Genomic DNA, 15,347 nt, shown 5'->3' on the forward strand with positions numbered 1-15,347 from the left:
AAATACACTGTCATCATGGGCTTATCTTTATTGCATTCTCCCTGTTAGATTGTAAGCTTCTTGAAGACAGGTACTAAATCCATTCATTCTCTATCACCAGCAGCTTTCAATGAGCCTGAAGCCAGTGTTGACTTCTCTAGACCTGTTTCCTCATCCATAAAGTGCAGGAATTTCATCTCAAAGAGTCCTCCTGACCTTAACATTCTGGGATTCCATGATGTGCCTGAGGGAATCAGAAGTGCAAGGTCGAAGCACCTTGACAGTCACGTAGCTCAACAACTTCCTCCCCTGCTCCTGCCCCAGGCGAGCCCCTTAGCCACGTCCACCTCAAATGACCATCCAACTTAAGCACGGCCATTCTCATGACAGAAAGTTTAAGACCTCTGCAGTCAGTATATTCTGTTTTCAGAAGGCTCTGCATTTTTAGAAACTTGTTCTTATATTTTTGAAGCTTCACAGTTAAACTCAAAGAGAATGGATATTGGAATAAGATAGGACTGGTCTCCAGATCTGCAAGAGCCACTAACTGTGGGAGTTGGACAGACTCTAAGACAACCATGTGACCCGTGCCTCTGGTGTTCATGCCCCTGTGGCATTCCCTTCCCTTGATGGAGGTGAGTCCGTTGACTTACTTCTAACCAAGAGAATATGTTAAAGCTAATGCGTTGTCACCCCTCTGATTGCATTACTTTATGTGGTGAAGGTGATGTCACTCCCCCAATTAAATTATAGAAGACTCTATGTCCCTAGAAGACTGTCTTGCTCTCTCCAGGGCTGTCTTGAAGCATCAAGCTGTTGTGAATTTTGCCGCCACAAGGAAATCAATTCTGCCATCAACCTGAGGGAACTTGGAAGGAAAACCTTCTCCAGTTGAGCCTGCAGATGAGAACCCACCTCCGACTGACATGCCAATTTCAGCTTTGCAGAGATATACCCTTCTTGGCCTCCCGACTTTCAGAAGATGTGCAATAGTAAACGTGTGTTGCTTTAAGCCACTATTTGTGTTTCAAGAAGTATAGATGGGAAGGTGGTATCATGGCAGTAGTGGGGGTGGGGGTGGGGTGGATCAGTTATGTGACTTTGAGTGCAAGTCATAGAAAATCCAATCACTGACAGTGATTGAATGATGAAGATGTGCAATATCCCACACAACCAGTATAGCTAGACAGAAACCATTTTTTTTTAAGATTTTATTTATTTATTTGACACAAAGAGAGAGATCAGAAGTAGACAGAGAGGCAGGCAGAGAGAGAGGGGGAAGCAGGCTCCCCGCCAAGCAGAGGGCCCAAAGTGGGGCTTGATCCCAGGAACCTGAGATCATGACCTGAGCCAAAGGCAGAGGCTTAACCCACTGAGCCACCCAGGTGCCCCCAGAAACCAGTTTTTAGGCTTGCTTAAGAAACTGGGTCACTGATATCATCAACGATTTAGGTCCTCTCGATCTTCTGTCTCTGCTGTCTCCAGTGTGTGTCTTAGTCTTTCATTTCCCTCCTCCGTGGTTGTAACACGGCTGCAGTAGCTCCAGGCATCACCAAGCCCAGAGGTGGAAAAAGACACCTCCTCCCCCCATGCAAATTTGTTTATAATTTCCCATCTCCCTCTTCCTTCCTTCATATCTCACTGGTCAAAACTGGGTTACCCCTAAAATAACCAATGGGAAAGAGATCATCATGTTGGGATTGATTAATGAAGGTTCTCTGGGGTGGAGAAGAACCAAGGCTCCTCTGAAGTATAGGGCCCTGTAAGGCTGGAATCAACTCAGAGTTCTGTCAGCTGGGAAAAGAGGGGGTGAGATGTCAAACAACGACATGTGCTAAAGGGTAGGTGACGCCTTAGGGGATTCGGACCCAGCTCTATTTCAAGTTGAAGTCTACAAGTGGCTACTGTCTCATGAAATGTGGACTTGCTCTTGGCAAATTCTCAAGCACTTTAAAGGGTAGCTGTGGGTTTTCTTGGGTGAAAGCTATTCGGGACATACTGGATTTCATCAAACCTAAGAAACCATAGAGTCTAAGATTCACCATTATTTTATGAACCTTTAAGTTAAAAAAGGTACTTTAAACTCTGTCATAATGTACTAACAGTGGTTTTATGTGGCTCTTGAGTCTGCAATACTAGCCCCTTTCTGCTTTGAAATTTCCTTCACCTCTCCTGAGGAATTCTGCAATTACTCCTGCTTCCAGTCGCCTTGCATCATGTGGGGCAAAGAGAACTGCTTCATTTCTTGTGGATTTCTTCTTTTTTTAGGTTTTGAAAGCAGTTGCTTTTTGCTTTGTGAGAAAGTATGGAATTGCAGTTGTTCCTTTAACAACAAATATTTGCTTTACAAATGTCAATTTACACCCCACTCCTCTGCTTCTTTATGCATACACAATAGCTCATTATTTGGACGCCAAAATGCAGGCTAATCTTTCAAGAGCCTTTTAAATGGCATTGAACCTCAACACCCATCCTTGCAACCACATATTGAAGTCCTTTGAAATTCAGATGACAATATCAACAGCTGTGACCAAGTTTGCCATGCAGCGGCAGTGAAAACTAACTATACCATGATTGCCTTGATTCTAAGGCACATTTTGATTTTAAGGATGGTAAAATGTAGGAGGGAAAGGGCAGGTCTTAGAATGGATGAATTTGGGTACATCTAAATAGCGGAATAGTCTTTGGCTTAATCAGAACTATTGATGGCTTCGTGTTTCTCATTAACGCCCAGGAGAGCCTGGGCTCAGCAGTGCACTAAAAATGCAGGGAAAAGCTGGTCAGTGGTGGCTTGAATGGTCCTAATTAGATCAGAGAGACACCCGAGCCAGGTTCTTTGCTGAGCTGGTTGTTCCACATGAGTGGTCACCCCCAATACTTGTGATTTTCTTATTGCTAATTGGACAAACGCTGGTGTCGTCGGTCACTTCCTGAATTTGTTTTCTGCTTCACTGCACTCTTCACCGAGGCAGTAAGATACTGCTGGAGAGGAAGAGGGGTGTGTGTGCGTGTGTGTGTGTGCATGTGGGTGTACACACACACACACACACGCACACACACAGGAGAGATGGGGGGGAGAAGAGAGAGAGAATTAGAGAGAGAGAGAGAGAGGGAGAGAGTCTTGGCAGTCTTGAGTTTAGTGAGGAAAATCACTCGCTTTAAAGCTGGTTTCTAAAATGCTGTGATCTAGTAATCTGTGTGAAATCAGAAAGGCAGCACAGCCCTTATTGGGATTCTGCAGGAGGGGCTCACGGACACAGTCTCCTTCGAGGACCCCGTCTCTGAGATGCGGCTGGGATCCTGGGGAGCCCATGTCTGAACACTGCAAATCCTGGAAAACGAAACCAGGCCCAGTCCAGACTGCCCTGGGCAGATACGGATTTCCAGAGGGGGACAAGGAAAAAAAACAAGTGTGAGAGCTATCTTCTCTGAGGTCAAACAAGTGAATGGCACTTTCTTTTTTTTTTTTTGATGGCTTGCTGAAGAAAATAACACTTTTTTGGCCAAGTTCCACTCTGCTGTGAAAGTCCACTGTTCCTCAGCATCTCGGTGCCTGGCCCACCCACCCAGCAAAAGCATGTGCCTGTTGGAGGCAGGAAGAGAGCTCTGGACTCTCTGTCCCCCAGGATCCTTTTTGCCCCCAGCACAGCCGGGTTGAGGCTGAGACAGCATGTGACATGATTTTAGTAAACCCCATCTTTCTTCATGCTTCTCTGAACTCTGGAATCATTGTTTCTTCTTCTAATACATGTTTTTCAGTTTCACCTCTCACCTTGGTAAAGAGTGGAGGAAAAGAAAAGTTCTTTCTTTCTTTTTTTTTTGGCAAATAGTGTATGGCATTAGAGCGGTGCACAACAGTGAAAAGTGCGCGCTCTGGAATCTGATAGGACTGCGTTCCGAACCTGGCTCCTTCCCTTACTAATGTACTACCCCAGGTGAGTGTCTTAACCCCTATAGATCTAGGTTTGCTTATCTGAAAAATGAGGGTACTAATGGGAAACCCGTCCCTGATTGCTGGAGGATGAAATGAGATGGCTCACGCGCAGTTGTGCCCTGTGTGGCACCTGCTAAGGGTTCAATAAATGGTAGCCCACACTGCTATATTCTCTGTATACATTTGAGGGGTTTTAAGTTCCTTATTACTCCTTACTGATTTTATCACTGTCACCCACATGTCCCTAAAGGGAGGATCCGTCCTTGACCTTGTTCTCCTCTCGTGGACAGGCTTTCCGCCGGCGATTGCCTCTTCTGCCCTCCTGTACCTCGAGTTCTGTGTACTCACTGCGGGTGTGATCTCTCTTCCTAGCCCTGGATTTACACAATCACCTGCTGACGGGACCCAGCTTGCAAGTAATATTGAAACTGATCTCACTGTCCTCTCCCCACACCCGCTTTTCCTCCGTGGTTTCTCTCTAACCCGGGGCCTCAGTCGCCCCACACAGAACTGGGGCGCATCCCAGCCCGGCTTGCTCTTCGACCCTTTACCCCCAGGGAGTCACTGAGGCTCCTGCTTTTCTGTCCCCTCGGCCCGTCCCCTCACTCTTGTCCGGGTGCCCTGGGATTTCTGTAGTTTTACTGTAACCAGCATTTCTAACAGGCTTCATTTCCCTTCTTTCCATCTACCAACCCATCCTTCCCTCTGTTGTTCTCATCTATTGACAACATCCTTTAAAAACCTTCTGTGGCTCCACATTATCCTCAGTGTAAAATCCAAACTCCTTACCAGGGCGTGCAAAACCCGTCCTGATCCAGTCTGTCCCTCTTGCTTTCTTACAGAGGGACTTTTCCCTTTGTCTTCAAATTCCTCTCTCTCCAGCCATATGGGAATGCTTGGAATACTTCCGGATCAATGGGAAGCTCCTGAACTTTGCATAAATTCTTCCCTCTGTGTGGAAGGCAATCTCCCTCATTTTTTCCCCTTGGCTTATTAATTTCATTGGGTAACTCATTTCAGCTTAGTCGACTCTCCCATAAAGTCCTTCCTGACTGTACACTCAAATCTGGGTTAGGTTCCTCCATTGCACATTGTTCCTTATGCATTCCTTCATCATAACTCTCACACATTCCTTCAGTGAAGGGAATTTATTTTTAAGCTCTGCATCCACCACACCTAGCATTAAGTAGGGCACACAATGAAATACAGTGTGTTTTCTGGAAGAGTGAACAGAAGAAAGAAGGAAGGAATGGATCATTTGGATGGGACTAAATCTAGAAGGTAGATAGTCTTCTAACATTTTTTTTTTAAGATTTTATTTATTTATTTGATAGAGAGAGATCACAAGTAGATGGAGAGGCAGGTAGAGAGAGAGAGAGAGAGAGAGAAGCAGGCTCCCCGCTGAGCAGAGAGCCCAATGCGGGGCTCGATCCCAGGACCCCGAGATCATGACCTGAGCCGAAGGCAGTGGCTTAACCCACTGAGCCACCCAGGCGCCCCGTCTTCTAACATTTGATGTCAGCATCTCAGTACTTGCCCCAGAGGCCTTTACATCGGGAGATAAATCACCTGTGTTTCCTCTCGGTTGTCTGCCCATGGACAAAACCTCCTGTGCCCTCCAGAAGCAAACACCATGGTCCTCTAGAGCCAGGTCTTGGGCATGGGAGGAGTGAATCACTCTGCTTCCCAGGTTCTGTCCTTCTGACAATGGAGGTCATATACAGAGTAAGTCCACCTTTTCAGCCACTTGACCTTGAAGTACTGAAGATGTTGAAGTACTGAGGAATGAATGCCCAGATGTGTCGGTTAATCAGTCCCGGGTCCAGCCTTTCTTACTTGATGTTCAGGTTTTATGCATCAATTTTTATTTTCAAGTGGCCTTATAATGGTTAATAACATCTCTTCCACCTTCCTTTTTAGCATTATTTCCTGTTTCTCTGTAACAAAAGAGACATTTTGACAACACATGAATATATCTGTAGATCTGGGGTGCTCTTTTAAAGCTTGTGGGTTTTTAGGCTTTTCATCAGATGGGTGAGACTTCTGTATCTCTAATTTGCCCTGAAGATGTTTCAGTTCTGAGTAGCTCTGATCAACTCAGTTTTCAAAGCATTGATCTTCAGTGCACTGAGGGAGTTTGAACAGATCCTTTGCCCAGTCTGGTGCATTTTTAGTACTTTTGTCCCTTATTTCTATGAATAGTGAATTAAAGCAACGGGGAGAAGGTAAAGTTAGTATTAGGAGGACTTGCTCCTCTCTTGACCATTAAATGAAAAACTTCCTTTTTTTTTTTTCCTTCAGCTATTATAGGTCCAAAGCTGCTTTTAGACAAGGGCTGATGCTTTTTATTTCTATAGAGAGGATTTTTTAGGTGCCAAGAAGGCCATGTCCATTCCTCCAGTGGGTAAACCTGACAAGGGAGGTTAACATATTGATCCAAGGTCACATAGTAAGTTAAGTGTCAGACTCAGAAGAACAAACACCCAGGCTTGGCATGCTGTCACTGCAAAATTTTGCCAGCTGTACCCTAATGGTCTGATATTTTATACAGTAGGTGACACACTTCCTTTGTCAGTCACTGTCTTCCGTTGTGTCTAGATGGAGCTTTTTTTTTTCCCCATAAGCATGGGAGATTTGACCTCTTTTAAAGTTGACCTTAGGATCCTTTAATTCATAAGCTTGTCATCCTCAGGTAGTCAAGACACAATGAATGGGACACACTGTTCCTAGGATGCCTGCAGGTGTGCTTTCTTAGGGGACAAACCAGAAATGATGTCCTAGACTGATGTCCTGAGAATCCTGGCATCTTCCATGCTGGAGTTCTTGGCTGCACATTTCAAAGAAAATTCCAGAACATAGGCCCCGACCTCAGAGATTTGTATTCAGTTGGTTTGAGGTGAGGCTCAGGCATGGTTATTTTTAAAAACCTCTTTGAATGATTTCAATGTATGACCAGGGTTAAGGACCAGTATTCTTGGCTCTCCCGCCGATTCGGTGCCGAACCCCTTGATCCTTAAAAGCAGGCTTTGTAGAGCTGTGGCCAAACAGGTCAGAACTTTGCTCTATTTTTAATATAAGCCACATTTATTGTACTCTGCAGATGCTGAAGAATGCTGGCTTATCCTCAGGTGTCACAGACTAATGATCTAACTTCTCTGTAAGGAGGCCCAGACGAATGAAGCAAACTGAATCTCTCATCTTCTGAAGCAGCTGGAGAGGTAGAGCTTGAATGGAACAGGCCGGCATGGCCTTTGGAGTGAGTAAAATAGTGTCTCTTGAACCTGTCAGAAGTTCTTGAAATAAAGCAGTGGATAAAAGGAACCAGTGGCTATCATTTAGGTTTTATTCCAGAAGGCTTTGAGATGTTCTTCATCAGAAGGGAATTTGTAACTGGGGAGGGAACTAAAAAACCTGCCAGGAATTGAGGACTGGTTGGCAGATGAGACGGTCCGGGCTGGGAACAGATGGCTATTTTTCTGGGTAGCCAGCTTTGGTGGAGACCCGCACAGAGATCTGATCAACAAAAACTTGTGCACGCTCAGATTCTTTTTTAATTACCCAACCTTGTAGTACCCTTTGAGACACAAGGCTCCTTAAGCACATGGGGTTCATAAACCAGCTCTCTGCCCTCCTCCTTGTCCAGGACAGCTTGTCCAGAACAGAGCAGCAATGAGGCTGGGCAGCTATTTGTCTGGCTTTAACCTCAGTTCTTGGTTCATATTCTGAAAATGTAAAATCTTCAAAACTGTTATAAAGAAAATGAATCGAAGCCATTCTTGAGACTGTTTTGAAAGGCTGGGATGTGATGATCACCTGATGAGAAGCCCACAGAGCTAGAACTCTAAGAGGATGAATTGCTTAGACATTATATACCTTTCTCCCATTTTTAGGGCGTGCTCCATTGCCCTGGAGACCTCCTTGTTGTCCACGTAACCCAGAAACCCCTCTCTTGGATCCCCTGGAAGATTTTGCTTCTCTACCATCTGCTCCTGCTTCTTTTAATCTTAACACTGGTTTTTGTTGTTGTTGTTGTTTTGTTTGTGTTTTTTCTTTGACTAACTATTCATCACCCACTCAGTCCATGGAATTCAGGTGGGAGCTGTAACTGACCTTCTCCCCCAACATCTATACATCTTAGCCCAAGGTGGACATATCCCCTAGGCCTGGCCAATTCGCATATTATGGGGTTGGTCACCTTGCTCAAATTGATTTTATGAATTCTGGCCCAGGGATTTTGTGGGAACTATTGATAAAGAAGTTCTTTCTGTCTGTTGCTGTCACCATGAGGAGGGTAGCTTCTTGAGAAATGGAAACAAAACAGAAGGAAGTAATGTCAAGAGATGAAGCATGATATACTTCCTGACAACGTCTTTTGAATATCTGGATCCAATCATAGTTACCAGATATGCCCACTGGACTTTTCTGTTATTTTCGTCATCAGATACTCCCTCCCACATGGCTTTCCTCTAGCTGGTTAAAGTTGTGTCTCTGTCACTCATGGGATCCTTTCATAAGAGGCTCCTAATGAATACTTTCCTAGTGTACAATCCAATAAATCCAATATACACTAGTGTACAATCCAATTAAAACTAGTCTGTCCTGTCTCCCTGGGGACAGGCTCTTGGGGCAGTGGTGCATGGTGAGCTCACCCAAGAAATGGGTCTGTGCTCATGAGCCATTGGGAGAGGGGTCTTGGCTGGGGGTGGGGGTTGTCTCAGGCAAAGGGTTTATATTCTGATAACAGTTTCCTGGAGCCAACCCTTCTTCTTCCTCCTACTCTTCTTCTCCTTGTTTTTAAAGATTTTATTTATTTATTTGACAGAGAGAGCGAGAGCGAGAGAGAGCCAGCATGCATAAGCAAGTGGAGGGACAGAGGGAGAGGGAGAAGTAGACTCTCTGCTGAGGGGGGAACCGGATGTGGGGCTTGATCCCAGGACCTGAGTCGAAGGCAGATGCTTAAGGGGCTGAGCCACCCAGGCATCCCCAACACTTCTTCTTTTTTGATTAACCCAACATGATGATTGTGAGGAGTACAGAGAAGGAGGGATTAGGAATGAATCATTACTGAGTAACTTCTTTGTGCTGGGCACTGTGTCTGAGGCTTCACTGGTCACCTCAATCCTTACATAGATCTTAGGTATATTAATATTGCTGGTTTACAGATCAGAAAATACTAACAACAGTAATAACAGCTACTGTTTATTGAATGGTATGTTCTAATGTGGACTCTAATTCTACTTTATCCATTATAATCATAATAACCTGCAAGGTAGAGATTACAATCTGTATTTTATGGACGATGAAACAAATTTCAGAATGGTTAAGTTCGCCAGCACACAGCTAAAATAGAGGATAGCTCTGTATTTAGACAGACCCAATTTGAAAGCAGCTTGAGGGGTGCCTGGGGGGTTAGTGGGTTAAGTGTCTGCCTGTAGCTCAGGTCATGATCCCAGTGTTGGGGTCTCTGCTCAGCAGGGAACCTGCTTCTCCCTCTCTGCCTGCTGCTTCCCCTGCTTGTGCCTGCTTGTGCTCTCTGTGTGTCAAATAAATAAATAAAATCTTAAAAAAAATGAAAGCTGCTTGATATGAAACAGATCTACATTAATAGGCTGGCGATGGGTCTGGTCAGGTAGATACATTGGGCTAAGGAGGGCCTTTCAGTATGCCTGATATTGAAAGGGGATGAACAGTTCAGTGGGAATAAATCATGTAATGTGCGGCCCGCCTCAGGCCCTGGCCTAGGGACCATCAGCTTTAGTAGGGATGTCAGGTCAGATTACTTGTTTAACAAGATCTAAAGGAGTTCTCTACCCAGAACTTTAGAAAGACAAGAAGGAATAACTAAGGACACTTTGTAGAGCACAGCTCTCATCCAGCCTATATATTATAAAATAAACCCAAACATATCATAAACATACTGGATGCTCCTTATATTTGAGCATCTGGTGTTAATGACTAGTTGGTAAAGCGTAGAGCTGGCTGGGATTATGGGGTGCTTGCCAGGGCCTATTAGTATTCTGTCCTTATGGTGTGTGAGTCCTGGGAGTTCTGTTGATCTGTGCTAATGTCCTGTGGTGATTTGTGTCCCACATCGATCCACGCCAGCCCGCTTGAGCCGAGGACTCTTCTTTCTGAATCAGAGTCGATATCCAAGTTACAAAGTGTTCTCTTAGAATGCAACCACTTGGAGTTCAGTCTTAAAGGTTTATCAATTGCATTTCAGTCATGCCATGTAGTCCTGTTACAGTTGTCAAATTAATTAAACAAAGAGGCCATTAGACTGAGGTGTCTCTAATGTCACCGCTGCTTATGTAGCAAATCAAAATCTAAGCCTGTGAAGGCCTCAAGGTTGTAAAATGGAAAAACTAAACACAGCCAATCACAAAGAGCCAGGTGACTTTCTGCTGCAACCAATCAAACACCTTCTTGCTTCCGTACCTTCTCCTGACAAGCCCTTCCCTTAGCACCTGTCAGCAGAACTCTCTTAAGCACTTCTGGGTTTGTAGGGCCCCACTACGACCTGTCTTTGCTCAAATAATATTAAAGTTTTTAGTATGCCCCCGTTTATCCGTTAGCAGCACCCATGGCTGTGGGCTTGTGGTAGGCTGGAACCGACTCCCACAGATGTCCGTGTCCTAGTCCCTGAAGCCTGGGAATCTGTCGCCCCACATGGTGAAAGGTGCTTTGCAGATGTGATTAAGCTCAGGATTTTCAAATCGGGAGATTATCCGGATTATCCAGGAGGACCCCATGTAATTACAAGTTCCTCATAAGAAGGAGGCGCAGCGTCAGGGGAAGGAAATGCGGCCGCGGGAGCGAGAGGTTGGAGCAAGACAAGGAAGCGGCGTGAGCCCCGCGCAGGGCCTCACCTCCAGAGGCCGAAGAAGGCAAACAGCCTCTCTCCCCCAGCCTCCAGCAGGAACCTGTTCTACGGACCCCCTGACCGCAGGCCGGTGGGCCTGATTTGAATTTCTGACCTCTAGCCCTGTAAAATAATAAGTTTGTGGTAATTTGTTACAGCAGCATCTGCTCCAGACCAAAGCTTAGACATTGGAGGGATGTTTTCCTGCAGCAAATGCTTTCTGCAAATACCCGCCACACAGCATTACGGCATTTTAGAGTCGTGCTTGCGACGGTGTACCCGTGACTTCCCCTGCTCCGTCTAGATGGGGTTTCACGGCTCCCTCCGGCTTCAGGAGGGAAGAGGATAACTTCCGATTTGTGTGCCTCTTCAAAAACGTCCCCCTCCCTGGCAAGGCCTTTCCGCTCCACCCGCTTCCTGTGTCACACTAGCACTTGGTCCCCCCGCCACAGCAGCGGCCAGTGAAGCTGGGCTTTATTTTATAGTAGAGCTCTGGTCGGTTGACAAAAACGAAGTTTACCATTTAACTCACACTTAAAAGTTGCACTTTGGAGATTGCCGCAGAAGGCCCGCTTGTGCTCGGTTAGTGAGGGCCTTGAGGACCGTGACTTCATCACAGTACTTGGCCTCAGCGGGTTGGGAGAATGACTGGACTTGGGATAGGACTTGGGTTTTATTGGCACCAATTAAACTCAGGAAAAACTGGTGATTAAGCTTGCTTTTGTCCATCCATACCGGGCATAATTAATGCCGGTGACTGGTATTTATACTTGCCAGTTTGGGAGCCATTTAGTAGCGAACAATTGTGATCGGAAGTTTGCTTAGCGACTATTATTAGGTCAGCACAAAGGGAAGTGTTAATATATAAAAATTTAGAGATATTTAATTCAGGACAGCTGTTTTCAAAAGAAGGCATTAAAAAAATGTTTGGTGAAGGCTAATGAGGGAGAATATCAAGGGAGAACTGGGTACCTCGGGGTAGGATTCCTCCTCTTTGCCTCTGGTGGCCCCTGAAGGTCCTGGGAGAGCCGCTGTGGCTCCCGGGGGCAGGCTGGGTGGGCAGCCCGGGTGCCGTGGCAGAATTCACCTTGTAGACGTCAGCCTCGGCGTCTCTCCCATCCAGACTGATGGGGCCGGATACACCCTCCATGATAGGGTCTCTGAGCTTCCCCTCTGGGTGCTCCAGGCCAGCCAGACCCCTTTGCGTTCCAGAGTCTGTCCTTCGACTGGGGACAATACAATTGATTAGGATTTATTTTTCTAAATTACAATTATAGTTCAGTTTTGTTTCTTTGAAATAACACCCTGGTTCTCTTGATTGGAGTTTTGAATGTTCCCAATCTCTTCAGTCACACATTTACAATCTTTTGGCTTATTTCTACAGATGGCTAAATTCATGCATTATGTATGGTTTTACGGGTGGTGCCTCAGAGGGCAAATTTATTCTTGAATATTTGCTGAGTACTATGGCCACTCCCGTGACTTATCCACGTGTGTGGTGATGATCCCACTATGAGTGGAGCTGCCTCCTCTTCCTATTGGAAGCCCACCCAGTAGCTTGGCAAGGGTGCCTGTGAGGGGGACAGAGATCTTCTTTCCCCCAAAATTTCTGAATGGGGAGGGGATCATAAGTCTTGCCATTGGATTAGAATGGTCAAAAGTGTATAAACTCAGCTTCAAAACTTGAGAACCTCAAGTCATGGTTCTCTTTGTTCTAATGCAAAACCCCCATGTTTTTCACCATCTAGAACAGAAAAACCACTTGAACACTCAGGTACGACTTTCCTGATAATGACTTGTCAGTCCCGAATCTCTGTCTTCAGTGAGGCTGTATTCACTCAGCTGTGCTTGGTTCAGGACCCACATTTTTTACTCTCTTCCAATCAGTTGCTATTTCGGTTGTGGTTGGTTATGACTTCTTTGTTGTAATTGTGCTTAAGTAACATCGATGTGAAAACAATGGCTGTGCAGATATTATAGTTTCTGGTCTCCCTCTCTGCTCCTGCTTCTCTCTCATCACCACCAGGTCTTCCCCCAGCTGGCTCAGAATTCTGTGTAAATTTGAAGAGGAGGAACGACCACCCAGCACATCCCAATCACATGCTCCCTGCCCCCAACACCCCAACACTTCCATCACGTGCCAGTCATAAGTTTCAAACGGTTGTCTTGTCTCCCCGGGGCATCAATATTTGTTCAGAGACCCTCAGGCTCCACTGTTTCCACAGCGGGCTTTCTCATGTTACGGCAGCTGTGTCTTCATCACTTGAACTTGACCCACGAATGCTGCTCTCCAGGGGATCCCACACAGTGTGGGAGACACATCACTGGGCTAATTACACACAATGGAGAAAAGTTCACTTCTCAGAGCAGGAACCCTTTTGAGGTTAAAGCCGCAGTAAGTGCTTATGAGATGCTGATGCCTGGAGAGAAAAAGCATATAATTCCCCGATGGTTCCAGGCCACCCAAGAAAGGCAAGTCTAATGGGTGTTGGAGGGAGGAGCTGTCCCTGGAACAAGGGTGATGCCTGGAGGTCATCTTAATTGAGCTGCTAAATGGAGTTGTGGGTATTTTTTTTCTTTCCAGTGTGGATGGAACACCGTTTTTATGGCTGTACTTGTTTCATCTTTCTTATAACTGGCTTGCTCATCGGCATTGCTGGGTGTTGTGGACCGAAAATTATTAGGAGCAATATTTTTCCCTTCAAATGGCAAGCCTCCTCTATGTCTTCCTAGGTTACCTGTCAAAAGTACTTAGTAAAATGTGACTTGCGGTAGGTGGGTACCTGACTCGGATTTGCTTGCAGCTTCTTGGCATGTGCTTCTCAAAACATTAGCATATGAGGACACTGGCAGCCATCTGATATATCCATGGACCACTATTTCCATAGAAAAAAAGATGCAAGATAAATTATTAAAAAGTCAAATGAAAACTGTGTTCAGAATGAAAAACAACCATTTTTCTCCCAGTGAGAGACCTGATAGAGTTTACTATCCTTCACTAATGAATCCGTGTTTGTAAACAGACCGTATACTTTATCTGTCCAGCAGTGGAGGGTCTGAGCCACGGATGGATTTCCCTATCTAGTCTATTGCTTTTTAGATTGTATTTCTCCTAAATTTGGAAATCTGAATTCGAAATATGTCTTCAGTAATGGAGGGACGTGAGGGGTGGGTCTATCAAATAGTTCTGGGTAAACCCAAAATCATGGAGTGTTTTCTTTTTTTTTGTCTTGGTGCCCATCAGCCCCTCTTTCTTTCTTTTTTTTAAATTTTTTTTTTTAAAGATTTCGTGTATTTATTTGAGAGAGTGAGAGAGAGATGAGAGGGGAGAAGGTCAGAGGGAGAAGCTTACTCCCCGCAGAGCTGGGAGCCTGATGCAGGACTCGATCCCAGGACTCCGGGATCACCACCTGGGCCGAAGGCAGTGGTGCAACCAACTGAGCCACTGAGGTGTCCCATCAGTCCCTCTTTTTCTTTTTTTAAAGATTTTATTTATTTATTTGACAGACAGAGATCACAAGTAGGCAGAGAGGCAGGCAGAGAGAGAGAGAGAGAGAGAGAGAGAGAGGGGAGAAAGCAGGCTCCCTGCTGAGCAGAGAGCCCGATGCGGGACTTGATCCCAGGACCCTGAGATCATGACCTGAGCCGAAGGCAGAGGCTTAACCCACTGAGCCACCCAGGTGCCCCATGATATGCAATTTTTAATGTTAAATCAAGGTCATGGCTTAAAATGCCATCTATATGCCGATGGTTCTTACAAAAAGAAAATTGCAGGTTTAACCTGTTGGTCTCCGAGAAGAATGGGAGGTGCAAAAGGCTAGCCCCTCAGTGGGACTGATACTGCCCCCGTGGTACCCCGCCTGGATTCGTAGACCCCAAGCACCTCACAGACGCACGAGTGGAATAAATGCTTACCCCCTGTGGTGCTGAAATTTTTGTAGTTGTTCGTTATGCAGCAATAGCTGCCGAAAATACCTTCTTTCTAGCATCACCTCCCTAGAATCTATTTTCGACACAGAAAGTGGAACGATCCTTTTAGAAGCTAGATTTTGTCAGTTCTTTTCTAGATAAGACTAGAACTTTCTTCCCACAGATATCTCCATGGTTTGCTCCCTCACCTTTGTTAAGTCTTTGCTCAAATGCCACCTTCTCACAGAGGCCTACTCTGATCATCCTATTTGAAGTTCCAACCTCCACACTACTCCTCACCGTATATTCCCACCCCCCTTTACCCGGCTCTCTTTTCCTCTCCCGTAGTGTATCACTTTGTAATATATATACATTTATTGTTAAAATCTGCTTTCTTCTGCTAGAATGTGAGCTTTATGAGGTTAGAAAATATTTGTTATTTTTCATTCATGTATCCTAAGTACCAGGAATGGTGCTTGATATATTGTAGGTACTCATTAAATATTTGAATAAAGGTCAAGAGTACATTCGTGACCACTGAGGTTCTCTCCAAATAAAGCAATGTGTGGATGGACATTTTTTTTCCTTCTTTCTTTCTTTCTTTCTTTTTTTTTTTTTTGCCCAGCAAAGCCTTGGCTACCTAACAGTATTTTATCAGTATGA

Source organism: Mustela putorius, unplaced genomic scaffold (assembly GCF_011764305.1).
Source record: "Mustela putorius furo isolate JIRA1106 unplaced genomic scaffold, ASM1176430v1.1 tig00003834_pilon_pilon_pilon, whole genome shotgun sequence".
Taxonomy (NCBI): domain Eukaryota; kingdom Metazoa; phylum Chordata; class Mammalia; order Carnivora; family Mustelidae; genus Mustela; species Mustela putorius.